This window comes from Otolemur garnettii, unplaced genomic scaffold (assembly GCF_000181295.1).
Source record: "Otolemur garnettii isolate 467f Iridium unplaced genomic scaffold, OtoGar3 scaffold00212, whole genome shotgun sequence".
In the NCBI taxonomy this organism is placed as follows: domain Eukaryota; kingdom Metazoa; phylum Chordata; class Mammalia; order Primates; family Galagidae; genus Otolemur; species Otolemur garnettii.
Window position 1 is genome coordinate 1,764,156 of NW_003852607.1, and position 9,104 is coordinate 1,773,259.

The following is a 9,104-nucleotide window of genomic DNA, read 5'->3' on the forward strand; positions in this document are numbered from 1 at the left end:
GGGTCCGGGCTGGGGATTCGAACCCGCCACCTTAGGTGTACGTGGCTGGTGCCTTAGCCGGTTGAGCTATAGGCGCCGAGCCCAGGATGGAACTTTCAACATGAACTTCCGCTATCCCAAGGAAGGACTTGAGGAAAGATTGTGCAGCTTTTTGTTAAACTGAGAACAGTAGGTGAGATGCTGATTCATGGCTGAAAGTGAAGAATATATTTAGCACAGTTCCCTTGGTATTTGTGGGGGATAAGTTCTAGGACTCCCCATACTAAAATCCAACAATATGCAAGGCCTTTATATATTAATATAATGGCATAATATAGTATTTGCCTATACCCTCCTGCATGTCCTCCTGTATATTTTAAGTCGTCTCTAGATTACTTATAATGCCTAATATAATGTAAATGCCATATATATAGTTATGCTTTGGTGTGTGTGGGGGATTTTTTTTTTTTTTTTTGAGGCAGAGTCTCACTATGTCACCCTGGGTAGAGTACTGTGGCATCACAGCTCATAGCAACCTCCAACTGCTGGGCTCAAGTGATTCTCCTGCCTCTGCCTCCCAAGTGGCTGGGACTACAGGCCACAATGCCCAGCTATTTTGTTTTTTCTTTTTTTTTGTTTGCAGCCATCATTGTTGTTTGGCAGGCCTGGGCTGGATTCGAACCTGCCAGCTCAGGTATATGTGGCTGGTGCCTTAGCCACTTGAGCCACAGGCGCCAAGCCTATGTGTGTGTTTTTTTTGAGACAAAGTCTCACTGTGTCATCCTTGGTAGAGTGCCTTGGTGTTAGGGCTCACAGGAACCTCAAAATCTTGGGCTCAAGTGATTCTCCTGCCTCAGTCTCCCAAGCAGCTGGGACTATAGGCACCCACCATAACACCCAGCTATTTTTTTTTTTTTGAGATAGGATCTCATTCTTGCTCCGGCTGGTCTTGAACCCATAAGCTCAGGCAATCCACCTGCTTCTGCCTCACAGGGTGCTAGGATTACAGGCATGAGCCACTGTGACCAGCCACCATATACTTTTTTTTTTTTTTAGAGACAGAGTCTCACTTTATCACTTTCAGTAGAGTGCCATATCGTCACAGCTCACAGCAACCTCCAGCTCTTGGGCTTTGGCGATTCTCTTGCCTCAGCCTCCTGAGTAGCTGGGACTACAGGCACCTGCAACAATGCCTAGCTATTTCGTTATTGTTGCAGTTTGGCTGGGGCCGGGTTTGAACCTGCCAACCTCGGTATATGGGGCTGGCGCCCTACTCACTGAGCCACAGGCACCGCCCCACTATATGCTTTTTTATTTGTATTATTTTATTGGTATGTATATGTATATACATTTTACTATTTTTGGTCCATGGTTGCTTGAATCCAAAGATGCAGAGCACAATGATACAACTCCCCAACTGTACATGGGGAGTTGTGTTGCTTGTAACATTTTCAAGAGAGTGCTATGAACACATTCACCAAAAAAATTTTTTTTTTTCTTCTCAGTCCCAGGAAGATTTTGACATATGCTTCCCTGTCATATCACTATGAGGAAGACCCAAATTATTAAGGGTTAAATTTGAACTAGAAATTAAATTTACTTATTGAGTATATTTTACCCTATAGAGAATATGTGTAGCTAACACAGATGGAACTAGGAAAATACTCACCTCTGTCAAAAGACAAATTCAGACCTGAGAGATTTTATTCAAAAAAAGATTACTGCAACAAGGACAATACCACAAACATAAGATCTGAAAATACCCAAGGTGCACACAGGAAAGCATTTTTCTTTTACATAAGAAGGCAGGAAAGCAGCAGGTCTGGGCAGAGGAAGAGCACCCGGTCCCACCTGCAGGGACTGTTTCATCCCAGGATCACCTAGGGATGGGGTTCCCCAGGAGGAGAGGTTGTTCTGAATCTCACTGACCAAGAGTGGCTCAAAGTTCAGGGTCTGGGAGGACTGAAGCTGAACTGAAGTTGACTTGACTTAATCAAAAATAGGCAGGGCACAGAGGCTCACATCTGTAATCTCAACACTCTGAAAGGCCAAGGTAGGAGGATTCCTTGACCTTAAGAGTTTGAGATAAGACTGAGCAAGAGCAAGACTCATCCCTACGGCTCAGCGCCTGTGGCTCAAGTGGCTAAGGTGCCAGCCACATACACCTAAGGTGGCAGGTTTGAATCCAGCCCAGGCCCGCCAAACAATGATGGCTGCAACCAAAAAAAAATAGCCAGGCGTTGTGGCGGGTGCCTGTGGTTCCAGTGACTGGGGAGGCAGGGGCAAGAAACTTGCTTGAGCCCAGGAGTTGGAGGTTGCTGTGAGCTGTGATGCCACAGCATCCTACCCAGGGCGACAGCTTGAGGCTCTGTCTCAAAAAGAAAAAAAAAAAGACTCATTGCTACAAAAAATACAAAAATTAGCCAGGTGTGATAGTGTGCACATGTAGTCCTAGCTACTTGGAGGACTGAGGCAGGAAGATGGCTTCAACCCAGAAGTTTGAGGTTGCTGTGAGCTTATGTGAAACCACAGCAGTCTAGCTGGAGGGACCAAATGAGATGCTGCCTAAAAAAAAAACAAAGAAGAAAAAAAGAACTGTTACTTCTATTTCCCTACTGATCATGGTGTCAACCTAAAAAGAAATTCAGAAACACAGGCCTTCTGAAAGAAACCAATTTATATTGAGGGGGAAAGGATTGCAAACTAGAGTGCAAGCTAAGAAAAACGGGGATACACACCTGAAGAAATCAGTACACAAATTTTTTTTTTTCTTTTTGAGGCTAGAGTGCCAGGGCATCAGCCTACCTCACAACCACCTCAAACTCTTGGGCCCAAGTGATTCTCTTGCCTTAGTTTTTGTATTTTTTAGTAGAGATGGGGGTCTCTTGTTCAGGCTGGTCTTGAACTCCTGAGTTCAAGGGATCCTCCCACTTTGGCCTCCCAGAGTGCTAGGATTACAGGCATGAACCATTGCACTTGGCCTATTTACTTTTTAAATCATTTATTTATATAATAGGCTACTTAATGTTCTTTAAAAGAGCAAAATGTTTTGTAGAGACAGGGTCTTACTATGTTGCTCAGGCTGGTCTCAAACTTCTCGGCTCCAGGGATTCACCCCTCCTAGTTCTCTGAAAGTGCAAGCATTACATGTACGAGCCACTATGCCTGGCTGCATTTAAAATTAAAATACAATCCATATTCCTCAAAAGGAAGGAAGGTTTGTCTCAGAGATAAAATTGCACTGCTGTCAAAAGTGTATTATACCCACATAAGAATCTGACATCAGACAGCAGAAAGGCTGACTCCAGTACAAGACATGATTGTAACTTCTCAATGTTGTATGTTGACTCCACCATTAAACAATTGTTACTGATCTGTTAGTCTTCGGAACCTAAAGGTGCACTGATACCATCCAACATGAAGTAGCCCACGGAGGCTGAAATAAAACTATTCTGGTAGAAAGTGATTCACTCACAGCCATCACAAAACATTAAATTTTATTAATACATAACATCTATTGACAGTTTGAATAAAATAGTAGGAAGCAATGCTGGCAGTTAAGTGTGACTCATGATGGAGAATATGCAATTGTGGTCCTTCTGATTAAATTCTCCTCTCTGACAAGTGTTCTCTTTTCAATTTCAATAAGAAGGCTATATTTCCATAAATCTTCCTACCCAATAGCTATTGCCATTCAATGGACAAGGTGGCTACCGTTTCCCCTGCATATTTCCCCTATGGAATCAGTCCCAGCTAACACATGCTTTCCTCCAACAAGAATCCCAGTCTCCCATGGCACTGATGACTATGTTTCATTTTAGCAGTCCCTTCCTATATTTCACAATGGCCCTGTGTGGAGAACAGTGTCCTGAATGCAGTCAACATGGATGATAATAGTTTCACATTATTTTTAGCCCCTTCCAAACGCTGTCACTCAATAAATAGTTAATTTTAAAAGTCAGTGTCCTGGATCTCCAAGAACATGAATAGAATTCATCCTCACCTAACAAAGTAGGCCCCTTTCTTTAGAGCACCATGAAATGGCCATAAGAAAGGCATAATAAAAACAAATTCCAAACTTCAGTTCAAAAGTCAAAAACAATTAAGTAGCCTTTCCAAGAAACTTACAATAATGGAGTAAAATATTTTATAACCTTTAAATAATTGAGCATTTCAAATGTCCTTGCACCTTTGAGGTATGGCATGACTTTTAACATCTTTTTACTTTTGATCATACTGCAGTATACACCCAAGTTAATCCTGCAGAATTAAAGACTTCTTTATTCTTTATATCAACTCTCCTATGTGGAATGTAAATTGTGAGAATTGGTTAAATAGTTTACCATATCATTGCATTTGTATTCTTGAGTATAAACTCTTCAATGAATCCTAAGGATGCACATTACATTAGCAAACTTTTAGGTTCACTACATTTGCCTTGCTTTCTATCCAGTATGAACCTCTCATGAATAAATGGTTCAATACATTCACTACATTTCTGTAGGTGCTTTCCAGTATGATCATACTGATGTTTCACAGCTTTTTTAAAAAAAGCCTAAGCATGGACCTTATATTTCTATGGTTTCACTGAAGATACATTTCTTGAGGTCCAGTATGTTTGAGGCCAGGATAATGTCTCTGATACATAAAATTACATGAATGCTCTTTACTGTGAATTCTGTTTCAATTTACACTTGAACTCATAATGAAGGGTTTAAAACCTTAATTGTATTTGTAAGGTTTCTCTCAAGTAGGAATTCTCTCATGATGTGTAAGGTGTGAAATGTGGCAGAAAACCTCGCCATGTGCATTAGATGTGAATTGTATCTCTCCTATATGGGTTATCCCATGTGTTTTGATAGTGAATATATACTAAACAATTTGCTGGGCTCAGGTCTTAGGTTTGACTCTACCAAGGAATGTTCCAAAAAGCCAAATGTCACAATTATGCCCTAAGGTTTGCCACATTCAATATATTTGAAAGGTTGCCATCTAGCATGGATTGATGGTTACTCCTTACATGGTAAGTAAAGACTTTGCTGCATTCATCACACTTGCAAAGTTTCCTTCCAGTGTGAATTACTTAATACCCTCCAAATCTTTAATTCTTAGAAAAATATCTTCCTACATTAATTACATTGGTTACATTGTCACATTAATAAGATGTCTTTCCAGCATGAAATCTCTGACCATATTCAAGGTATCAATTGTCACTGAAAACTCTGCCATGTTCATTTAATTATATTTAAAAGATTTCTCTGGTATGGAGTACAAGATGGTCAGTAAGGCTTGAACGCACGCTAAAGGTCTGGTCACACTCTTTACATTTGTAAGGTTTCTTTCCAGTATGAACTCTCCGATGGTGTGCTAAGGATGAGTTTAGACTGAAAACCTTTCCACATTCATTACATTTATAAGGTTTCTCTCCAGTATGAATTCTTCGATGATATACAAGATATGAATTTTGACTAAAGACTTTGCCACATTCATTACACTTATAAGGTTTCTCTCCAGTATGTATTCTTCGATGATTTGCAAGGTGTGAATTTTGACTGAACAGCTTGCCACATTCATTACATTTATAAGGTTTCTCACCAGTATGAATTACTAGATGTCGAGCAAGGTATGAATTGCGACTGAAGACCTTTCCACATTCATTACATTTGAAAGGTTTCTCTCCAGTATGAATCCTCCAATGATTTGCTAGGGATGACTTATGACTGAAGACCTTGTCACATTCATTACATTTGTATGGTTTCTCTCCAGTGTGAATTCTCCGATGTTGTGCAAGGTGTGAAATATGATTAAAGACCTTACCGCACTCATTACATTTGTAAGGTTTTTCTCCTGTATGGATTATCAGGTGTTGTACAAGGTATGAATTACGACGAAACATTTTGCCACATTCATTACATTTGAAAGGTTTCTCTCCAGTATGAATTGTCCGATGTTGTGCAAGGTGTGAAATTTGATGAAATACCTTTCCACATTCATCACATTTGTAAGGTTTCTCTCCAGTGTGAATTCTCCGATGTTGTGCAAGGTGTGAAATCTGACTGAAGACCTTGCCACATTCATTACATTTGTAAGGTTTCTCTCCAGTGTGGATTCTCCGATGCTGTGCAAGATGTGAAATGTTATTGAAGACTTTACCACATTCCTTACACTTATAAGGTTTCTCTCCAGTATGGATTCTCTGATGACTTTCAAGGTTTGATTTTTTATTGAAGACTTTAGCACATATATTGCATTTAAATTGTCTTTCTTCTGATTGGATTATCTGATGAATAGTGAAATGTAACCCTTGATTAAAGGATTTGTCCCATTCATTACATTTGTAAGGTTCTGTTCCTATGTGTGGTTTCTCTCTTTGTGTGAATAATGAATCCATAAGATCAAATTCATATTCATGAGAAAGGTAGGATCTCATAGTAGGAATTCTGTGGGGTAGAGAAACCAAGGAATCATTGTTGACAGACCTCTCCATGTGATTACATTCATAAATTTTCTCTTCAGCCTTAAATAGCTGCAATTCTAGTGGATATGACTGGATGTTCAATCCCAGTTGAGTATTCATAAGCTTGTTTCCTGAATCTCTCCTACCATGCTGATCTCTCCTATCAGTGAGATTTCCCCGAGGGGTTATATGGACTCTACTGGAATGTCTTTCATCATCTTTCCACTGACACTCAAAGTTGTATATATTCTTCTGGATTTCCCTAAAGCACAAGTCTTCAATGTCATGGCTTTTGTGCCTTTCCAACATGACCGTGGGGAATATTTCCCCTGTACTACTGCTCTTCGTAGATGGAGAGTCATTTGTCACAAATATAGAAGAGATACCTACAAGATATAATGAACCAGAGGTGTCAGGTGAATTAGAGATGGTCATTAGACACCTACTGATATACATAACATCATCTTTTTTTTTTGAGACAGAGCCTCAAGCTATCCCCCTGGGTAGAGTGCCGTGGCATCACAGCTCACAGTAATCTCCAACTCCTGGGCTCAAGCGAGTCTCCTGCCTCAGCCTCCCAAGGAGCTGGGACTACAGGTGCCCACCACAACACCTGGCCATTTTGGGTTACAGCCATCATTGTTGCTTTTGGCGGGCCCGGGCTGGATTCGAACCCACCACCTTAGGTGTATGTGGCTGGCGCCTTAGCCACTTGAGCCACAGGTGCTGAGCCACATAACATCATTTTAAGAGTAACCTAGGTATTACAGAGTTACAAAACATGTAATTGTGATATTTAACTTCCAAGAAAACTTTTCTTTAATACAGAAAAGTGATTATATGCAATTCAAAATAGTAGGCAGGGAAACCTAGCATGAAACAATCTGTAACCAAAACACATTGCACAAACCTATGTTAACCCTAAAAGAAGGAGAATTTTTCCACTCTGAAGTCAAAGCACTGCAGTAGGCTGAAAGTACATGCTGTTCAATAATTGAAGAGACTGATGTACTTGGACTCGGACAATGTATGAACTAGGGTCACAGAAAACATTACTCGGAACAAATTGAGAAATACAATCCTATACAACATAGTTCAGGCAGCTATGACTTGAATGTTCATCTTGGTCAAAGTTCATGGGCTAAGGTCCTATTCAGAATTTAGCAGTGTTTACAAACACCATGTAGTATTTTTAGCCATCAACTAGCACTAATTTGTTAGAGAAACCTAGAGATAAGTTATGTTTACCTAGAAAACAGCAGGTCCACAGCATTTATGCGTCTTACCCCAATTTGCACATTAAGTGAGAAAAACAAGACTTGACCCAGGGCCTGAGGATCAGACATGTTCTTAGGAGCCACTGCTGATCTAACCAGCACCAGAAACAACAGATCACAGGAAACAGAAGCACAGGAAGGAACAGTTGAAGGGACACAGGTCTCAGCTGTGTTGTCAACAGGGTTACTCAGTCATCCTTCATGGACAATGGTATGTGAGTCATCACCCAGAGCACATACTAATTTAGGCACCAGTGAAAGTAACAACACAGGCAGCTCCTTCAAAAGTTCACCTCTGCCAATGGTGAACAACTTTGTTTACACAGCGAGAGTACTGTGAGTGGGAAGGGTTTTATGGAAATTGCTGTGGTCAGGAATACAAGAAGTAACATGCTAAAATGTGACTGTAGAATCCATCTAAACCAAGAGAGAACATGAGGACGGAGGACAAGGAAATCATGGAAGGAAGAAACCACAATAAGGAGGATGTGGTTACAGAGTGATGACTGCTTCACTGAGTATCCTGAGCTGCCAACATAAGAGAAAACTGGCAAGGCCTGCCTCTGATCACATTACTAAGTATGGTTGGGGAGGAATACTGCACTAAGTAGAATATTAAATAATTTTAATATGAGCATGCAGGAGCAGGTATTACGCTTGCCAATGTATGGAAACAGAATTATACTATGTCAGTTAAAATTCTGACCCTGCCCAGGCATGGTGGCTCACACCTGTAATCCCAGCACTTGGGAAGCTGAGGTGGGTGGATTACCTGAGCTCAACAAGCTCAAAACCAGCCTGGGCAAGAGCGAGACCCTGTCATTGAAAAAAAAAAAAAGTAGCCAAGCGTTGTGGCAGGGATCTGTAGTCCCAGTTACTTGGGAGGCTGAGGCAAGATAATTGCTTAGGCCCAAGAGTTTGAGATTGCTGTCAGCTGTGATGCCATAGCACTCTACCGAGGGCAACAAAGTAGGACTCAAAAAAATAATTTTTTTCTATCTCTAGATAAACAAACAAACAAACAAATAAAATTCTGTCCCCGGTAGAAAACACAAACTGATTTAGCAACCAATACATAATTATCCCATAGTCAACTATGGGAACAAAGCTACGGTATGAGGCTAAAATAGATTTAAAGGAAAGATGATTTGATAATGTCGGAAGACATTAGGATTGTATGTCTTACAATATTTACCATGAAATTAACTTTACCACATTGAATGACCTGTGAATTCTATTTCTAGGCACATGTTCGACAAATTCTACATGTACATTCTAGAAGACTGTCTATGGCCATACCACCCTGAATGTGCCCAATCTCTTCTGATTTCAGAAGCTAAGCAGCCCAGGCCTAGTTGGTATTTAGATGGGGAGATTCTAGGAAATTACAC

At 40.6% G+C, this 9,104-nt stretch overlaps 1 pseudogene; it reads right to left on the minus strand.

Annotated features, from left to right (window-relative positions):
- Positions 1–5,134: 5,134 nt before the first annotated feature.
- Positions 5,135–9,104, minus strand: part of LOC111722104 — a 34,587-nt pseudogene continuing 30,617 nt past the window's right edge.